This window comes from Myotis daubentonii, chromosome 9 (genome assembly GCF_963259705.1).
Source record: "Myotis daubentonii chromosome 9, mMyoDau2.1, whole genome shotgun sequence".
NCBI classification, from domain to species: domain Eukaryota; kingdom Metazoa; phylum Chordata; class Mammalia; order Chiroptera; family Vespertilionidae; genus Myotis; species Myotis daubentonii.
This window is the reverse complement of record NC_081848.1, coordinates 28,491,119-28,513,110: the sequence shown is the minus strand read 5'-3', so window position 1 is coordinate 28,513,110 and position 21,992 is coordinate 28,491,119. Positions and strand designations below refer to the sequence as shown.

The window sequence follows — 21,992 nt, the reverse complement described above, 5'->3', positions numbered from 1 at the left end:
GAATTGAACCCAGGACTCTGCAGTCTACAGGCTGATGCTCTAACCACTGAGTCAAACAAACTAGGACTAAATTCTTCATATTAACTGTAGAAACACAAACATTCAATTTAAAAGGCTTTAGAAAGAATTCCTTATGAAGGTGTTACTATTACGTTCTTTGTTAGAATAGTAATTGGAGCACTTTTGATATCATTTCACACCTGACCAAGTGCCTGGATAATTGGCCAGCAGTAGCACATGAAATTGTGGATAGATGACAGTCTCATACTCATAGTAATCTAAATGTAGTAAATAGCACCGTTTTCCCATTTAAGGAAATGCAGTTTCTTTTACTATTCATGGGAGCAGTAAGCCTTTAGATTCCCATTTGCCCCCAGACAGAGAAGAGCCACTCAAGTGCCTTTGTCTAAACACCTTTGAGCATTTGTCAGGAGCTATCACCACAGGACTTCTTTTCTGGATGCCGGTAAAAAAGGTCTCAGAGGGTCTTTACTCTGTTCTCTCACGTCTCAAATTCACTTGACTAGTCACAGGTAGGCAGGTAGAAATGGGGTAAAACTTTTGCCACTCACAATAATTTTGTACCCAAATAGGCTAAGATTGTTAGTGTAAGGCAAGGCAGAAGCATGAGCCAGCAGTCTGCTCCGGGGAGGCCTTGCAGCTCTGAAGTCCTGACAAAAGCCATCTCAGCGGCCCTGTGTCTCTGTGTCTCCAGCCAGGTGCGGCGCTGCCCCATGAGCCAAGCTCACAGCAAGGTCACCAGGCTCTGGCAGTCCTTGGCAATGGTGGACCCCACTCCTTCAGTGCCCACGTGTGGCATGGCAGCGGTCTCTCCAGCAGGAACCCCATGGATGTCAGGAGCGCCAGCACTGGGCCCCAGTTGCGGCCTGGGTAGTGTTGAAATAGCTCTTGCGTGGCCTTTTATAATTAATTAATATTGTAAATATATTCAATATGGAAGGTAATGCACTATGTGCTTTAGATGAATTATTTCATGTAATTATAAGGACTTTCCCAAAAAGAATTACAAATCTCTAATATGTGGTTATGCAAGCCATATGAGGTTTTCTTGTTGTCACTTTCATTATTTCTGTATTATATATGAGGAAACTAAGGATTAGTGTAGTTTGCTTTGGTGAGCCTTAGATCACATTATACTTCCTGCTAGGTCTTGTCAAGTAAGTGAATCTATACCTCTACCCCGGGAATTGACTTTTCAGGCCATTTCACTAAGGACATTCCCTTTTGCTGAGACCATACTTTACTTGCTGAGCACACATTCCCTTATTCCTCCACTCCGGACCTGCACAGAGAGTTCTCTATCCAGAAAAAGCCCACCAAAAGTCCTTTAAAAACCGCCAACTCCTGTCATTGGGTGCTGCAGCCATCCAGACTCAGTCACCTGGTGTTCAGATGATTCAATAAATTCATAATCCCTCACCATTCTGACCTCCTGAGTTCCTCCTGCAACTGCCACCCGCAACTTCCCCCTCACCCCCTGCCTAACCTCCTCAGCCTTCACTCTTAGGTTTGATGGTCTGTTCCATGCTTCTGTGTCGCTAGGCCTATTTCTGTTAATCTGTTTCTGTTGTTCATTATATTCCACAAATGAGTGAGATCATGTGATACTGATCTTTCTCTGACTGGCTTATTTCCTTTAGCATAATGCTCTCCAGGTTCATCCATGCTGTTGCAGATGGTAAGAGTTCTTTCTATTGTAAGCAGCATAGTATTCCATTATGTAGATGTACCATGGTTTTCTAATCCACTCTGCTGCTGCTGGGAATTTAGGCTGTTTCTAATTCTGAGCTATTGTAAATTGTGCTGCTATGAACATAGTGGTGCTTATGTTGTAATTGATTGGTGTTTCATGTTTCTTGGGATATATTCCAAAGAGTGGGATTACTGAAATTTCTTCAAACAAATTAAAAATTGAACTCCCATTTGACCCAGGAAAACCTCTGAAATATTGTAAGTGGAATCCCAAGTAGGCTAATGAGCAGTACGTGCATCGCAGCACTATTGGGAAATATGCCAGGGGTTACTGTCCTCTGAAGAGATATAGCATCTGAAGAGGCGGTAACATATTTCCCAGAAAAATGTTCACCTGAAACCTAGTTCTGATAGAGGTTAAAGCTGCTGCCTTCAGGCTGCTGCTACCAGCATAATGAGAAAGCCAAGTTGATAACTGGCTTAGGGCTGGGTCTGTTCTGGATGTTCCAGTCAGCATGGCTCCTAATAGCTGAACATCAGATGACCAGATGAGCCTGATGGGGGCTGCTTTGCATAACTGCCTGTTAACATCTCTCCCTAGATGCCCAAAGAGTCCTGAAAGCAATTTGGTAACTTGTTCACCTTCTGCTAGAAACACTCACCAACTATTCCCTCTAATCACACTGATGTCAACTAGAATTCATCAGTGGTTGCTAATAGCAAAGTCAGGCAGCTCTGTTCAGGATGTGGAGGTGCCAAACTGTGAAAGGAGACTTGCACTGGTCATGTTAAATCCTTGTTGTAGGTCAAATGGCTGTGTTGCTGCTTCTGCCCTGGGTTCTCACAGCATCCCCACTCTGTCCCCACCCTGCCTTGGGAAGCAACTGAAGGTCCCTTTTTAGTGAACTGAAATCTAAGGGACACTCTAAGCATTACATTACAGAGCATTAGTGTTCTTTTGAAAATAGCTTTTGGTCCTTCTGATTTTATTTCCAAAGTGTCTGATATTTGAAATACTAGTATTTTTTTTTTTTTGGCCTAACAAATAATACCTTTTTTTCATGAGCCTATTAGCTATTCACTTTTTACATTTTTATCTTTACATGTTGTTGTAGTTACTATGCTATCTAGAAAAACTTAGTTAGGATGGCTTACTGTCTGTATTTATTATTTGAAGAAGGAATAAGATTGCAGGGCCCAGGTTTTAGAATTTTAAAATGCTATGTGACGCAATCACAGATCCAGAAATTAATATTGCAAGGGAAGGTTGGACAAGCCCCTGTACGGACAGCACCATGTAATAGATAGTCCACATAATACTTGATATGCTCTAAAAAATGAGAACAGTTTATATTTTGTTCTCTATACCTTATGTAAATAACTTATAACCTATTGAGAAATGTTTGAGGCATTTCCCAAAATTATCTTATTAAATGTCTTCATATAGAAATGTACATGTACCTTTATTAAAAAAATATAAAAAATATAAAAATATATATTTTATTGATTTTTTACAGAGAGGAAGGGAGAGGGATAGAGAGTTGGAAACATCGATGAGAGAAATATTGATCAGCTGCTTCCTGCACACCCTCTACTGGGAATGTGCCTGCAACCAAGGTACATGCCATTGACTGGAAGTCAACCTGGGATCCTTTAGTCCCCAGGCCTACACTCTGTCCACTGAGCCAAACTGATTAGGGCCATATATGTTAATAGGATATGCACTATTCCCTTTCTTAACCTTGTTCTCCTCAGGAAACAGTGACTGAAGTGCCATTGCTGATCAATGAACTTTGGGTTAATTTACATTTCTATAAACTGATTAAGAGGGCAGCTACTTCAACTCTTTCTAGGATATGTGGGCTTTGATGACTTTTATTATTTGTTTTTCAATAGTTTTTAAAAAGTTTATTTATTTATTTATTTATTTATTTTAAAACATGGAATGCTTCACGAATTTGCATGTCATCCTTGTGCAGGGGCCATGCTCATCTTCTCTGTATCATTCCAATATCAGTATATGTGCTGCCAAAGCTAGCACAAGGTGAGTTTTATTTAGATTTTTACTCTTCATGTTTCTTGCAAGGTTAGATTACTTTCATAAAATAGAGCTAAATTCTCACAGATTTGATCATTTAGGGAAACAACTTACATGGCCAGGGCATCACTGATTTCATAACTTGCGATAGGTGGCAACAAAATACAAATAACATGGCACCTCTGTTAAAAATGATTTTCTACAGCATCCATAAGATGGTGACTACAGTTAATAACACTGTATTCCATATTTGAAAGTTTCATGAATCTCATCACAAAACACATTTACATTCTTTTAGGCTGTTAGACCCCAGGGTTGTTTTCTGTAAATTCTAAGCTTAATCCTATTATTCTTGTAATCCACTTAATTTGGCAAATGGGTGTGGCCTTAGGGGAGAATAGAAGACCCATGATTCCAGAGGCCATCTCCCTTCTCCAGGGGAGACTGGCAGAAGTCTGAGATGCCAGTTGAGCGCAGAGAGTTCCTACTGACCCTGATATTGACAGAACTTCCAGAGGTGAGACCATTCATCTTAAACTCTGATGAGTATGGAATTTAAAGTAAATACCTTCATGTCTATTTTCTCTTATACAAATACTTTTAATTTACCTGTTGGCCTGCATGGATATACTTCAAGCAAACAAGTAGACTTCTTAGTTAATAGAAATGATATCAATATTTAAAGTATCTGAGATTAGAGCACTTGTAATATATTGATATTTGCTATAATACACTGAGTGGCCAGATTATTATGACCAACTGACATTTGTAGGCAAATTAGCTATAATTTCCCACTCAAGTTGATAGAGGGCCAGATCATTATAAACATCTGAATAGCACAACATACCTAAATATCATTGCTGATCAAGTTCATCCTATCATGTTGGGGGCATATCCCAATGGAGTTGGCTTTTTCCAACAAGACAATGTGCCATGCCACGGTGCTCGTATTGTGCAGGAGTGGTTTCAAGAACAAGAAGGAGATTTTACCTGGCTTAGGTGTCCCCCACAATCACCAGATCTCAATCCAATTGAGCCATCAGGCAGCTGGTTCCACAACCATCAAATCTCCCAGAACTGGACAGTGCTATTCATCAGGCATGGTGTCAGATTCCTCGCATCACCTTTCAGCATCTCGTGGAGTCAATGCCAAGAAGAATCGCCAGAGTATTGAAGGTGAAAGTACTGATGGGGTGGTCATAATAATCTGGCCTGTCACAATAATATGGCCACTCAGTGCAGATTACTTGATTACTTTTATTTTATTACCATTTGCTACTAGAATTTTATTTTGGTCTTAAAAGAGATTTCTTTGCTTTTTCTGAAGTTATGGAAATCTGAAAATACTTATAATGTTCAACACAATGTATACATATAAGTTCTCATATATATTAACCTACTAAGTACATGTGCAATTCATTAGAAAAACCTTGTTAAGATCCTATTTGCTTTTTCCTTAAAACCTAAAGTTTCCAGGCTCCATTTAGAACTTTGAAATAGATCTGAACAACTGTAGGGCTTCCAGGAAGTGCAGATGGATACAATGGGAGACAATCAGAAATAAAGATGACCCAGTCATGCTTCCATTTATTGCATCTCTAGATTTTCTAGTGTAGAGATAATACCCCATGTTGTTGTTGTTTTCTCCTGTGTGTGGTGTTTTTTTTCCAATTGATTTCAGAAAGATTTAAGAGGGGAAAGAAATGAGGTTTTTTTGTTGTCACTTTCATTATTTCTGTATTATATATGAGGAAACTAAGGATTAGTGTAGTTTGCTTTGGCGAGCCTTAGATCACATTATACTTCCTGCTAGGTCTGGTCAAGTAAGTGAATCTATACCCCTATCCCGGGAACTGACTTTTCAGGCCATTTCAATAAGGACATTCCCTTTTGCTGAGACCATACTTTACTGGCTGAGCTCACATTCCCTTATTCCTCCCCTCCGGACCTGCAAGAGAGTTCTCCGCCCAGAAAAACCCAAGCAAAAGTCCTTTAAAAACTGCCAACTACTGTCACTGCTTGCTGGAGCCATCCAGAGTAAGCCACCTGGTGTGCGGATGATTCTATAAATTCATAATCTCTCACCATTCTGGCCTCGTAAATTCCTCCCCCAACTGTCCCCCACAACTGCCCCCTAACCCCCTGCTTGACCTCCTCAGCCTTCCCTCTTAGGTTTGATGGTCTGTTCCATGCTTCTGTGTCTCTAGACCTATTTTTGTTAATCTGTTTCTGTTGTTCATTATAGTCCACAAATGAGTGAGATCATGTGATATTGATCTTTCTCTGACTGGCTTATTTCCTTTAGCATAATGCTCTCGAGGTTCATCCATGCTGCTGCAGATGGTAAGAGTTCTTTCTATTGTAAGCAGCATAGTATTCCATTGTGTAGGTGTACCATGGTTTTCTAATCCACTCTGCTGCTGCTGGGAACTTAGGGTGTTTCTAATTCTTAGCTATTGTAAATTGTGCTGCTATGAACATAGTGGTGCTTATGTTCTTTTTGATTGGTGTTTCATGTTTCTTGGGATATATTCCTAAGAGTGGGATTACTGGAGTTTCTTCAAACAAATTCAAAATTGAACTCCCATTTGACCCAGGAAAACCTCTGAAATATTGTAAGTGGAATCCCAAGTAGGCTAATGAGCAGTACGTGCATCACAGCACTATTGGGAAATATGCTAGGGGTTACTGTCCTCTGAAGAGATATAGCATCTGAAGAGGCGGTAACATATTTCCCAGAAAAATGTTCACCTGAAACCCAGTTCTGATAGAGCTTGAAGCTGCTCGCTTCAGGCAGTTGCTACCAGCATGATGAGAACGCCAAGTTGATAACTGGCTTAGGGCTGGGTCTGTTCTGGATGTTCCAGTCAGGATGGCTCCTAATAGCTGAACATCAGATGACCAGATGAGCCTGATGGGGGCTGCTTTGCATAACTGCCTGTTCACAACTCTCCCTAGATGCCCAAAGAGTCCTGAAAGCAATTTGGTAACTTGTTCACCTTCTGCTAGAAACACTCACCAACTCTTCCCTCTAATCACACTGATGTCAACTAGAATTCATCAGTGGTTGCTAATAGCAAAGTCAGGCAGCTCTGTTCAGCATGTGGAGGTGCCAAACTGTGAAAGGAGCCTTGCACTGGTCATGTTAAATCCTTGTTGTAGGTCAAATGGCTGTGTTGCTGCTTCTGCCCTGGGTTCTCACAGCATCTCCACTCTGTCCCCACCCTGCCATGGGAAGCAACTGAAGGTCCCTTTTTAGTGAACTGAAATCTACGGGAAACTCTAAGCATTACATTACAGAGCATTAGTGTTCTTTTGAAAATAGCTTTTGGTCCTTCTGATTTTATTTCCAAAGTGTCTGATAGTTGAAATACTCGTATTTTTTTTTTTTTTTTTGCCTAACAAATAATACCTTTTTTTCAAGAGCCTATTAGCTTTTCACTTTTTACATTTTTATCTTTACATGTTGTTGTACTTTCTCTGCTACCTAGAAAAACTTAGTTAGGATGGCTTACTGTCTGTATTTATTATTTGAAGAAGGAATAAGATTGCAGGGCCCAGGTTTTAGAATTTTAAAATGCTATGTGATGCAATCATAGATCCAGAAATTAATATTGCAAGGGAAGGTTGGACAAGTCCCTGTCAGGACAGCACAATGTAATAGACAGTCCACATAATAGTTAATATGATCTAAAAAATGAGAACAGTAGACATTTCATTCTCTATACCTTATGTAAATGACTTGCAACCTATTCAGAAATGTTTGAGGCATTTCCCAAAATTAACTTATTAAATGTCCTCATATAAACATTTACATGTATCTTTTTAAAAATATATATTTTATTGATTTTTTTACAGAGAGGAAGGGAGAGGGATAAAGTTGGAAACATTGATCAGTTGCCTCCTGCACACCCCCTATTGGGAATGTGCCTGCAACCAAGGTACATGCCCTTGACCTGAATTGGACCTGGGGTCCTTTAGTCCCCAGGCCAACACTCTGTCCACTGAGCCAAACTGATTAGGGCCTTGCATCTTAATAGGATATGCACTATTCCCTTTCTTTTCCTTGGTCTCCTCAGGAAATAGTGCCTGAAGTGCCATTGCTGATCAATGAACCTTGGTTAATTTACATTTCTATAAACTGATTAAGAGGGCAGCTACTTCAACTCTTTCTAGTATATGTGGGCTTTGATGGTTTTTATCTTGTTTTTCCATAGTTTTTAAAAGGTAATATTTCTTTCTTTCTTTCTTTCTTTCTTTCTTTCTTTCTTTCTTTCTCTCTTTTTTCTTTCTTTCTTCCTTTATTTAAAATCATGGAATGCTTCACTAATTCGCATGTCATCCTTGCACAGGGGCCATGCTCATCTTCTCTGTATCGTTCCAATTTCAGTATAAGTGCTGCCAAAGCGAGCACAAGGTGAGTTTTATTTAGATTTTTACTCTTCATGTTTCTTGCAAGGTTAGATTACTTTCATAAAATAGAGCTAAATTCTCACAGATTTGATCATTTAGGGAAACAACTTACATGGCCAGGGCATCACTGATTTCCTAACTTGTGATAGGTGGCAACAAAATACAAATAACATGGCACCTCTGTTAAAAATGATTTTCTACAGCATCCATAAGATGGTGACTACAGTTAATAACACTGTATTCCATATTTGAAAGTCTTCATATATATTAACCTACTAAGTACATGTGCAATTCATTAGAAAAACCTTGTTAAGGTCCTATTTGCTCTTTCCTTAAAACCTAAAGTTTCCAGGCTCAATTTGGAACTTTGAAATAGATCTGAACAACTGTAGGGCTTCCAGGAAGTGGAGATGGATACAATGGGAGACAATCAGAAATAAAGATGACCCAGTCATGCTTCCATTAACTGCATCTCCGGATTTTCTATTGTAGAGATAATCCCCCATGTTGTTGTTTTCTCATGTGTGTGGTTGTGGTTTTTTTTGTTTTTTGTTTTTTTTTAAATTGATTGCAGAGAGATTTCAGAGGAGAGAGAGAGATGTGAGATAAACATGGCTCAGCTGCCTCCAGTATGCACCCTAACTGGGTATGGAACCCACCAACTGGGCATCCACTGGGACTGGGAATCAAACCCATCACCTTGTGTATTTATAAAACAACACTCCAAACAATTGTGCCTCACCAGTTAGGGCATTATTTTAAATCCAACAAAATCAAAAACAAGTGATTACTTTTTGCTGATTATCACTGTAGCTTGAACATTGACCAATTCAAAATTTGAAGGTGCTATGATGGATTAAATAAACTGAGTAGGAAAACTTTGTTTTCCTTAACAAAATATAACAGGAAATTTTACATTTTCTTGTTTAAAAGAAAGAGTTTTGTCATTAAACTTAAGGAATCAATTCAACTTTTTATAGTTTAAGGAGTTCAAAGTTAAAGTCAACACTTTGACTAAACTAAACCAGTATAGTCTAACCAAATCTGTTTGATTGGGGGCACATAGAGACTATTAGCATAGATATTAAGGGTGTGTTTATTTAAAGTCATGAAATCAGAGAGACAAGGACAGACAAACAGAGAAACTGGTTCATTAATTTATAGCCGATATATACACTAGTGGGCAATCAGCATGTGGCAAGTTAGTGAAGTATGATTGAGATCATGGCTTATTTTATTTTAAAAAATTCATCGATTTTAGAGAAAGAGAGGAAGAGGGATAGAGAAAGTGAAACATCAATTTGTTGTTCTACTCATTTATTCATTCCTTGGTTGATTCTAGTATATACCCTGACCAGGGACCAAACCCCAAACCTTGGCGTGTCGGATGACGCTCTAACTAATTGAGCCTACCAACAGGGCCCAGATCACTGTTTTTTGAAACAAAAAGCAAGCTGAGGACTCTCTTGTCTCATTTTCTCATTTATATCTTAGCATAAACCCAACCTGTCTAGATTTGTTATGTCTAGGTCTTTGGAATTAAATTAAAGGGTAGGTTAGATACCAACTTAATAGGTAGATAGTGCTCAAGCAGACATACCTTTATCCAAAGGTCTTTTTCTTTTCATCTGGGAAGAAGAATAACTTTCTGTCTCTCTGCCTCTCATTCTGTCTTTCATTTATTTCAATTTCAGACACATGGAGTCACACACCTTGCAAGCCTTGCTGATGGAACTCACCTGCCCCATCTGTACGAACTACTTCCTAGACCTGGTCACCTTAGACTGTGGGCACAGCTTTTGCCATCCCTGCCTGTGCCTCAGCTGTGATGCAGCCCAGACTCCAATGCGCTGCCCTTATTGCAGCCAAGTGCCAGAGAAGCCAGATTTCAATATCGACATCCCACTCAGGACCCTGGCTTTCCTACCAGAGAGGCCAGAACTGATTCTGTCAACAGTTCTGAGGAACAGGTCTGTGTGGCACACGATGCAGCAAAGGGGCTCTTCTGTGACGTTGAAAAGAAATTGTTCTGTGGGCTCTGCTCTGAATCCCTGGACCACGTGGCTCACAGCCACAGCCCAGCACAACGGGCTGCTGAGGAATACAGGGTAAGTGGTGCCTGTCATGCAATTTGGTAGATGTGGGCTCCTAAGTGAGAGAAAGGTGAGGATGATGAAAAGGAAATTGATTGATGATAATGTAGCTGGTGGAACTGGTGATGTTTCAATGCAAAATTCCAAATTATAAGTGTATCCGGGCAATGCTGATGGTCAACTTCGACACTATAATCTCAGCTGTGTTGAGCTATTACTAAGGTAGATTTCTTTAGATATTTTGTTCAAATATGTAGGATTGGTGCTATTGTGGGGCAGGTGGCTAGTACCAGCAACACTGGCTTCTGATGCAAGTTTGTCTTCTTCATAGTCAGGATAGATGAAAATCTGGATGCCAATTTCTCAAGAACGGGTCTGTATGATCCTCCCTAAACTTCTGATTATATGTCTCTGTCACCTCTGATGATCCAAATATAAGAATCAAATCAGATTAATGTGAAAAGATCAGACCTCTTCATTCTAACTCAAGGTGACAGTGCTTTCAACATCTGCCTTTAACCATAAAAAAGAGGATAAAATTTACAATAACCATCTTAGGTGTCACTAAAGTTCATGGTTATATTTGCAGGAGAAACTTCTCAAGAGGATGGGCTCCTTATGGAATATGACTCATGAAATGCAAAACAATGTGAAGCTAGAAGCTAGGAAAGCTGTGTCATTGGAGGTAGGAATGAACGTGTTCTGCTTATTTTTACATTAATATATTTATGCAGGTTGAAAAATGCTGGCTTATAGTTTTTGGTAAATTGGAGTTCAAAAATAATGGTTAAAGGATAATATTTCTGCCCAGGAAAAAGCAGTTGTTTTAAAAAATAAATCAGCAATCACAAATAAAATGGCCAAGTATATATATGGTTTAAAACAATGCATGCAGTTCACACTCTGCACTCATGGAAGCTAGTGGAAAGAATGCTAATACAGGTGACTGTGGAACAGGGTCAGAGGCTAGGGTCCCAACTGCTTGCAGTCAAATATCCACATATAACCTTGGACTTTCGCACCATTTTCTTATTCTTTCTTATCTGTGAGGCATTGTTTGCTGGATCCCATGGATACCAAATTCTTGGGGTGTTCAAATTCTTTATATAAAATGTTGTAAAACAATGCATAGAGTTGACCCTTTGCATTCATAAATTCCAACATCAGACCAAAAATGTGGTCTTGGATCTACCAAGGGATGAATACTTGAATAGGAAATATGCAGACATAGATGGTCAACTGAGTATTTATTAAAAAACATCTCAGTCCATATGGATGTTGTTCAAGGGTCAATCAACTGTGTGTATGCAAGCCTTGGGAGGTATTCCCAGTTCAACTTTGAAGGTTTGATAAATCTTTTCAGAAATGTAGTAAAAGACAATACCACGCTAAGTTTAACTGTGAAAGAGAGGAGAGAAATAAAGCAGCACCAAGAAAAAACATAAAGAATGCTAAAAAATGTGTACGATATGGTGTATAGTTAAATATTTTAAAATACATAATAAAATAAAACAAAGGAGAAATAGAAAAAGAAGATAGTGAAGAAGGAATGATTGATGGAGTAAGAACTGAGAAGCAACATCACAGGGACTCTTTATTTTTTAATTTTTAAAATGTTTTTATTGATTTCAGAGAGGAAGGGAGAAAGAAAGAGAAATATCAGTGATGAGAGGGAATCATTGTTCAGCTGCCTTCCTTATATCTCCTGCAGGGGATTCAGCCCTAAAGCCCAGTATGAGTCCTGACCTGGAATTGAACCTGACCTCCTGGTTCATAGGTGGACACCCAAGCCCTGAGTCACATCAGGTGGGCTAGTCTGGGACCCTGTTGAGGGCTTGATTTACCTGGAAAAGGGACCAGGAGCATAGGGTCAGAATGTACAGAATGGCTTACAAATACTCAAGACACTTTGAAGTATGAGGCAAAATGTTTCTCAAATATTTTCTTGATAAGACTAAGGAAAAAATGGAAGTTTGACAATCTTTTTAGAGTGATAATGTGTAAGCCCTTTGATCCTCTATCTGTGCAGGAGTATGTGGCCCTTAGGGAGATGATGATCAAAGCTGAATATAAGAAGATACATCTATTTCTCTCTGAGGAGGAGCGCCTCTATGTTGATCCAATGGAGCGAGAAGCAGAGGAGATCTTCTAACAACTGCAGGAAAGCAAAGTCAGAATGACCCAACAGACAGAAAGCCTCAAAGAGATGTTTAGAGAGCAGATGGACATGTGCCACAAACCACATGTGGACATGCTCCAGGTGAGAGGGGAGGGTCCATCAATAGAGACAGGAATCCTTTTCTGGACAATGTGGCTATGATGCCTGCATACACCATTACCCTCAGGTAAGTGATTACACTCCTTGACTCCCATCATGGTGTCCATCCAGTCAGTCACATATTTCCTTGTATCCTGGTAATCTTTGGGAGCTCTTTGCCTAAGTAGCTGACATAGGATAAGGTGCTTTCAGTGTAATTTGAAGCACCACCTTCACAGACAGATTGTCCAAATGCAGTCAATCCCTCAGCATGGCAATATTAACTTTGCTGTTATAATTTTCTGTTTACATTCACCTAATCTACTGTCACTCTCTGTTACTGCCATAAAAGCAACTGGCCAAAGACATTGAGGTTTTGACCTTTGCCTAGGCATGGTTTCTAGAATTTGGCTATCCATTTTAAAGCATTGTCTATTTTTCATTGGATGCCCTGTTTTGCTTTCATTGTTATAAATGGTCAGATCTCTCCTTTGGAATAACACTTGGAAATGAGTGACATTGGAAAACCTGATCTGGTTGCATCACTTCACTTCTCTGCCTGACTTCCTGACATCCTCAGAACACCTTGAGGAAGCTCTGGGTGTTTTAGTTTAAGTGCTGTTGTTAAGATGGCCTCTGCTTGTTCCTTCAAGGGGAATAGGAAAAGGTACATTATTAAAACACACTAGAGAAAATATGTAAAAGGACACACTTTGCATGTTTACTTTCATTTGCTGTTTGTTTTGAAGGATTTGGGAACTATGTTCCAAAGGTAAGCTAACACTAATTCTTTCTGAGAAAGTCATTCTCTTCTGGATGAGGAAGGTGTACATGTTTTGAGCTAGAAACCTTGTCCTCTGTAGGTATTTCCTGTTTTCTTTCAAAGTGGCCCTGAGGCCTTCTGTTCTCAGAAGTTTCCTTTGCATGTGACTACATTCATATGTACCTGAAAACATCTGATCCCTGAGTTTTCTTCCAGCCCGTCACCCCTATCCTCTCCCTATTTAGCACAATAAACATCACAGCAGTGATTCTTAAGGAATCACAGAAGAGGTCCCTACACTGCACAGGTGGAAGGTGAAAAGAGCAGGAACAGGAGCTTTGCTATGAATGTATGGGGGTCGATTTTGTTCCCAGGACTAGCAATGACTCAGCCTGTTCCATCACTGCAGGTCAGACCTCAGGGGAATGACCTCTTGGTGCCCCCTAAGAAGTTAGACCTTCAGGAGCAGGCTGCCAGGCAGGAGTTAGGTTTCCTTGCTTGAGGAAAAAAAGGGGGAGAGCTGTCTGGCTTAGTGGACTCTCCCCTTTCAGACACTGAATGTCTCATTGGTGACAACTCTGACACTCAAGTCCCAAAGGCTCTGCCTGGATGTTCTGCTCCCTGTCAGACACCCAGGGGTTTGCATTCTCTGGGGCGGAGTAGATGGAGGAAATGATTGTCAATCATTTTAGAAATGCAATAGTATCTGAGGAGAATGGGGAAGTTAACATGTGATACAATTTACAAATTTAGAAAAAAAAATTAGGTAACATTTCTTATGTCCCTAAGAGTGTAGACTATAATGCGTACCCCATTAGTTCAGAGTGGGAGGATCTTGATGAAATATCCTGGATGAAAAGCTATGATATTTAGAGTGGTTGTGTGACTAACCTTTGCCTCAAAATGCCACCGATGTCATTGTTTATAGGACTGAATTGGTGCAGAATCAAAAGCCTCAGCCAGAGAATCCTCAGCTCACCTCGTGGTGCTGCACTGGACTCCTAGTCATGCTTAGCAGGTTCAGAGGTAGGATCTTGCCCTGCGGCATTAGGCCTCAGTTTATTTGTGATTTTTATGTTTATAGGTTCTTTTTCTATTTTAATTTAATCTTTTCTGTCATGAAGGCAGTCCATCACTTTCCAAAATTAGTATCTTCTTCCCTTGTCACATCACAATGAACTTTGCAACTTATTGAAAATACAAAGCAAGATACCCATTTTTATTGATGTTTGGTATACATAGAGGAAGAGAAGAGCAATTAGGTTTACCATGTGGTCATGAGGAGATAGAATATTTAGTATTCAGAGTAGCCATCAATAGTATATATTTAATCAGTTACTCCACTTTTGAATGTTTAAATACGACATTGATAGATGTAAATCTGTTGTATATTGTAAGTGCATATATCATGCATTTCACTAAGAATATTTATTATTTATGAAATCAGAAAGTCCAAAAAGTGACTGAAAATATTATAAGCAGAATAATTTTAGTGCTGATAGATCAATGTCAAAACCACTGACAGAGAAGGGTTTGTGACCATGGTCCAATCATATTAGGCTCATAATAGAGAGCAAATCTAAACACCCAGAAGTGAAATTGAGATTAGACTGAATGCAGGGTCTGAACAGATAATGAAAATCCCAAGTATTCTTCTCAGCAGTTACTGACTTATGCATATTATGTATTTTCATCAAATATGTATAATCTTACAAATGTAACAGGTGCTACTTATACTCCAATAACAACCCACATAATGACAAAGCGCTATCTATGTATTAAATAGTATCAAGGACAATCAACACAAAAAGAATTTTCTAAAGGAAAGAAAAGTTTTTATGTGTGACCTGAAACAAACTGCCCAGAGGTTGACATTAAGTCTCTGCTTCACACAGTCACACTCTTCGTATTTGCAGAGGTTTGTTTTCCTCTTCTGTGTACTGTGAAGGACTTCCGTGTGCTGTAGAGGTAGAGATATCATTTTCTCTTTGTATATGAGTCAGTCTGCACTCTCTTTGCTTTCTTTATTTTGTACTTCCTTTGAGGAGGGACAAATGAAGGGACGCTGCCTCTCTGGCTATGGAAATTCCATTTATTGACCTGATTTTTGCCTCTTTCTGCAGTGGATAATGTTCTGAGTCATGGAACCATCAGTCTCTGCATGAGCCTTTCTGAGGGTGTGAGGAGTGTGCTGTTTCAAGCTGTCGATCGCGTGTCCAGGGAGTCCCAGAGAGTGCAGAGTTTTGTGACTTGGGGAACTCATAACTTCACCTCTGGTAGACATTACTGGCATAATACAAGTCTTATTTTTATTGTTGATGCTGATAATGATAATGAGAATTTTATAGCTTTTTCTTTTGAGAAACTAATGTAGGCATAAACTTCATAAAATGAAGTGTAGTTTGCTTTGATAAGCCTTAGATCACATCATTCTTCCATTTAGGTCTGGTCAAAAAAGTGAATCCATACCCCTACCCCGGGAACTGACTTTTCAGGCCATTTCACTAAGGATATTCCCTTTTGCTGAGACCATACTTTACTTGCTGAGCACACATTCCCTTATTCCTCCCCTCTGGACCTACACAGAGAATTCCCCGCCCAGAAAAAGACCACCAAAAGTCCTTTAAAATCCGCCAACTCCTGTCATTGGGTGCTGGAGGTATCTAGACTCAGCCAACTGTTGTGCAGATGATTCAGTAAATTCATAATCCCTCACCATTCCGGCCTCCTGAGTTCCTCCTGCAACTGCCCCCTCACCCCCTGCCTGACCTCCTCAGCCTTCCCTCTTAGGTTTGATGGTCTGTTCCATGCTTCTGTGTCTCTAGACCTATTTCTGTTAATCTGTTTATGTTGTTCATTATATTCCACAAATGAGTGAGATCATGTGATACTGATCTTTCTCTGACTGGCTTATTTCCTTTAGCATAATGCTCTCCCAGTTCATCCATGCTGTTGCAGATGGTAAGAGTTCTTTCTATTGTAAGCAGCATAGTATTCCATTATGTAGATGTACCATGGTTTTCTAATCCACTCTGCTGCTGCTGGGAACTTAGGCAGTTTCCAAATCTTAGCTATTGTAAACTGTGCTGCTATGAACATAGTGGTGGTTATGGTCTTTCTGATTGGTGTTTCATGTTCCTTGGTATATATTCCTAAGAGTGGGATTACTGGAGTTTCTTCAAACAAATTAAAAATTGAACTCCCATTTGACCCAGGAAAACCTCTGAAATATTGTAAATGGAATCCCAAGTAGGCTAATGAGCAGTACGTGCATCACAGCACTATTGGGAAATATGCCAGGGGTTACTGTCCTCTGAAGAGATATAGCATCTGAAGAGGCGGTAACATATTTCCCAGAAAAATGTTCACCTGAAACCTAGTTCTGATAGAGGTTAAAGCTGCTGCCTTCAGGCTGCTGCTACCAGCATAATGAGAACGCCAAGTTGATAACTGGCTTAGGGCTGGGTCTGTTCTGGATGTTCCAGTCAGCATGGCTCCTAGTAGCTGAACATCAGATGACCAGATGAGCCTGATGGGGGCTGCTTTGCATAACTGCCTGTTCACATCTCTCTCTAGATGCCCAAAGAGTCCTTAAAGCAATTTGGTAACTTGTTCACCTTCTGCTAGAAACACTCACCAACTCTTCCCTCTAATCACACTGATGTCAACTAGAATTCATCAGTGGTTGCTAATAGCAAAGTCAGGCAGCTCTGTTCAGCATGTGGAGGTGCCAAACTGTGAAAGGAGCCTTGCACTGGTCATGTTAAATCCTTGTTGTAGGTCAAATGGCTGTGTTGCTGCTTCTGCCCTGGGTTCTCACAGCATCCCCACTCTGTCCCCACCCTGCCATGGGAAGCAACTGAAGGTCCCTTTTTAGTGAACTGAAATCTAAGGGACACTCTAAGCATTACATTACAGAGCATTAGTGTTCTTTTGAAAATAGCTTTTGGTCCTTCTGATTTTATATCCAAAGTGTCTGATATTTGAAATACTCGTATTTTTTTTTTTTTTTGCCTTACAAATAATACCTTTCTTTCAAGAGCCTATTAGCTTTTCACTTTTTATCTTTACATGTTGTTGTAGTTTCTCTGCTACCTAGAAAAACTTAGTTAGGATGGCTTACTGTCTGTATTTATTATTTGAAGAAGGAATAAGATTGCAGGGTTCAGGTTTTAGAATTTTAAAATGCTATGTGACACAATCACAAATCCAGGAATTAATATTGCAAGGGAAGGTTGGACAAGTCCCTGTCAGGGACAGCACCGTGTAATCCACTGCCCACATAATAGTTGATATGGTCTAAAAATGAGAACAGTAGACATTTCATTCTCTATACCTTATGTAAATGACTTGCAACCTATTCAGAAATGTTTGAGTCATTTGCCAAAATTAACTTATTAAATGTCCTCATATAAACATTTACATGTATCTTTTTAAAAAATATATATTTTATTGATTTTTTTACAGAGAGGAAGTGAGAGGGATAGAGTTGGAAACATTGATCAGTTGCCTCCTGCACACCCCCTATTGGGAATGTGCCTGCAACCAAGGTACATGCCCTTGACCTGAATTGGACCTGGGATCCTTTAGTCCCCAGGCCAACACTCTGTCCACTGAGCCAAACTGATTAGGGCCATGTATCGTAATAGGATATGTATTATTCCCTTCCTTTTCCTTGGTCTCCTCAGGAAATAGTGCCTGAAGTGCCATTGCTGATCAATGAACCTTGGTTAATTTACATTTCTATAAACTGATTAAGAGGGCAGCTACTTCAACTCTTTCTAGTATATTTGTGCTTTGATGGCTTTATTATTTGTTTTTCAATAGTTTTTAAAAGGTGAGATTCCTCTTGTGAGGAAGATCTGTGTGGCACAGGATGCAGCAAAGGGGCTCTTCTGTGACATTGAAAAGAAATTGTTCTGTGGGCTCTGCTCTGAATCCCTGGACCATGTGGCTCACAGCCACAGCCCAGCACAAGGGGCTGCTGAGGAATACAGGGTAAGTGGTGCCTGTCATGCAATTTGGTAGATGTGGGCTCCTAAGTGAGAGAAAGGTGAGGATGATGAAAAGGAAATTTATTGATGATAATGGAGCTGGTGGAACTGGTGATGTTTCAATGCAAAATTCCAAATTATAAGTGTATCTGGGCAATGCTGATGGTCAAATTGGACACTGTAATCAGAGCTGTGTTGAGCTTTTACTAAGGTAGATTTCTTTAGATATTTTGTTCAAATATGTAGGATTGGTGCTATTGTGGGGCAGGTGGCTATCACCAGGGATGCTGGCTTCTCATGCGAGTTCTTCTTCTTTATAGTCAGGATGGATGAAAATCTGGGTGCCAATTTATCACGAAATGGTCTGTAAGGTCCTCCCTAAACTTCTGATGATATGTCTCTGTCACCTCTGATGATCCAAATATAAGAATCAAATCAGCCAAAACCGGTTTGGCTCAGTGGATAGAGCGTTGGCCTGTGGACTGAAGGGTCCCGGGTTTGATTCAGGTCAAGGGCATGTACCTGGGTTGTGGGCACATAGCCGGTGGGGGATGTGCAGGAGGCGGCTGATCGATGTTTCTCTCTCATCGATGTTTCTGACTCTCTATCTCTCTCCCTTCCTTTCTGTAAAAAATCAATAAAAATGTTTAAAAAAAAAGAATCAAATCAGATTAATGTGAAAAGATCAGACCTCTTCATTCTAACTCAAGGTGACAGTGCTTTCAACATCTGCCTTTAACCATAAAAAAGAGGATAAAATTTACAATAACCATCTTAGGTGTCACTAAAGTTCATGGTTATATTTGCAGGAGAAACTTCTCAAGAGGATGGGCTCCTTATGGAATATGACTCATGAAATGCAAAACAATGTGAAGCTAGACGCCTGGAAAGCTGTGTCATTGGAGGTAGGAATGAACATGTTCTGCTTATTTTTACTTTAATATATTTATGTAGATTGAGAAATGCTAGATTATAGTTTTCAGTAAATTGGAGTTCAAAAATAATGGTTAAAAGATAATAGTTTCTGCCCAGGAAAAAGCAGTTGTTTAAAAATATATATCAGCAATCACAAATATAATGGCAAAAAAATATATATATGGTTTAAAACAATGCATGCAGTTCACCCTCTGCACTCATGGAAGCTAGTGGAAAGAATGCTAATACAGGTGACTGTGGAACAGGGTCAGAGGCTAGGGTCCCAACTGCTTGCTGTTAAATATCTGCATATAACCTTGGACTTTCCCACCATTTTCTTATTCCTCCTTATCTGTGAGGCATTGTTTGCTGGATCCCATGGATACCAAATTCTTGGGGTGTTCAAATTCTTTATATAAAATGTTGTAATACAATGCATAGAGTTGACCCTTTGCGTTCATAAGTTCCAACATCAGACCAAAAATATGGTCTTGGATCTGCCGAGGGATGAATACTTGAATAGAAAATATGCAAACATATGTGGTCAACTGAGTATTTATTGAAAAAAATCACAGTCCATATGGATGTTGTTCAAAGCTCAATCAACTGTGTGTATGCAAGCCTTGAGAGGTATTCCCAGTTCAACTTCGAATGATAAATCTTTTCAGAAATGGTGTAAAAGACAATACCACACTAAGTTTAACTGTGAAAGAGAGGAGAAAAATAAAGCAGCACCAAGAAAAAACATAGAGAATGTTAAAAAATCTGTAGGATATGGTGTATAGTTAAATATTTTAAAATACATAATAAAATAAAACAAAGGAGCAATATAAAAAGAAGATAGTGAAGAAGGAATGATTGATGGAGTAAGAACTGAGAAGCAACATCACAGGGACTCTTTATTTTTTAATTTTTAAAATGTTTTTATTTATTTCAGAGAGGAAGGGAGAAAGAAAGAAAAATATCAGTGATGAGAGGGAATCATTGATCAGCTGCCTTCCTTATATCTCCTGCAGGGGATTCAGCCCTAAAGCCCAGTATGAGTCCTGACCTAGAATTGAACCTGACCTCTTGGTTGATAGGTGGACACCCAAGCCCTGAGTCACATCAGGTGGGCTAGTCTGGGACCCTGTAGAGGGCTTGATTTAACTGGAAAAGGACCAGGAACATAGGGTCAGAATGTACAGAAGGGCTTGCAAATACTCAAGACACTTTGAAGTATGAGGCAAAAAGTTTCTCAAATCTTTTTAGAGTGAGAATGTGTAAGCCCTTTGATTCTCTATCTGTGCAGGAGTATGGGGCCCTTAGGAAGGTGATGATCAAACTGAATATAAGAATTTGCATCTATTTCTCTATGAGGAGCACCTCTATTTTGATACAATGGAGAGAGAAGCAGAGGAGATCTTCCAACAACTGCAGGAGAGCAAAGTCAGAATGACCCAACAGACAGAAAGTCTCAAAGAGATGTTTAGAGAGCAGATGGACATGTGCCACAAGCCAGTTGTGGAGATGCACCAGATGAGAGGGCAGGATCCATTAATAGAGACAGGAATCCTTTTCTGAACAATGTGGCTATGATGCCTACATACACCATTACCCTCAGCTAAGTGACTCTGCTCCTAGACTCTGATCATGGAGTCCATCCAGTAAGGCACTTATTTTCTTGTATCCTGGTAATCGTTGGGAGCTCTTTGCCTAAGTAGTTGATATAGGATAAGGTGCTCAGTGTAATCTGAAGCACCAACTCCACAGAAAGATTGTCCAAATTCAGTCAGTCTCTCAGCATGGCAATATTAACTTTGCAGTTACAATTTTCTGTTTACATTCACCTAATCTACTGTCACTCTCTGTTACTGCCATAAAAGCAACTGGCCAAAGACATTGAGATTTTGATCCTTATCTAGGCATGATTTCTAGAATATGGCTATCAATTTTAAAGCTCTCTCTGTTTGTCATTGGATGCCCTGTGTTGCTTTCAATATAATAAATGATCAGATCTCCCTTGGGAATAACACTTGGAAAAGAGTGACATTGGAAACCCTGATCTCATTGCATCACTTCACTTCTCTGCCTGACCTTCTGCCATCCTCAGAACACCTTGAGGAAGCTCTGTGTGTTTTAGTTGAAGTGCTGTTATTAAGATGGCCTCTGGTTGTTTCTTAAAGGGGAATAAGAAGTGGTACATTATTAAAACAAACTCTAGAAAAGATATAAAAGGACACACTGCATGTTTACTTTCATTTCCTGTTTGTTTTGCAGGATTCTGAACTGTGTTGGAAAGGTGAGCTTACACTCATTTTTCTGAGAAAGTCATTCTCTTCTGGATGAGGAAGGTGTACATGTTTTGAGCTAGAAACCTTGTCCTCTGTAGGTATTTCCTGTTTTCTTTCAAAGTGGCCCTGAGGCCTTCTGTTCTCAGAAGTTTCCTTTGCATGTGACTACATTCATATGTACCTGAAAACATCTGATCCCTGAGTTTTCTTCCAGCACGTCACCCCTATCCTCTCCCTATTTAGCACAATAAACATCACAGCAGTGATTCTTAAGGAATCACTGAAGAGGTACCTACACTGCACAGGTGGAAGGTGAAAAGAGCAGGAACAGGAGCTTTGCTATGAATGTATGGGGGTCGATTTTGTTCCCAGGACTAGCAATGACGCAGCCTGTTCCATCACTGCAGGTCAGACCTCAGGGGAATGACCTGTTGGTGCCCCCTAAGAAGTTAGACCTTCAGGAGCAGGCTGCCAGGCAGGAGTTAGGTTTCCTTGCTTGAGAAAAAAAAAAGGGGGAGAGCTGTCTGGCTTAG

The 21,992-nt window shown here is 39.8% G+C and overlaps 2 non-coding genes across 2 annotated transcripts; both read right to left on the bottom strand.

Annotated features, from left to right (window-relative positions):
• Positions 1 to 3,647: 3,647 nt before the first annotated feature.
• On the bottom strand, positions 3,648 to 3,754 carry LOC132242508 (U6 spliceosomal RNA). The gene has a single exon (XR_009454672.1). It is a non-coding gene; the product is annotated as a U6 spliceosomal RNA (small nuclear RNA).
• A 4,304-nt stretch (positions 3,755 to 8,058) lies between these two features.
• Positions 8,059 to 8,165, bottom strand: LOC132242355 (U6 spliceosomal RNA). Its single transcript, XR_009454561.1, has one exon. It is a non-coding gene; the product is annotated as a U6 spliceosomal RNA (small nuclear RNA).
• Between the last annotated feature and the right edge of the window lie 13,827 nt (positions 8,166 to 21,992).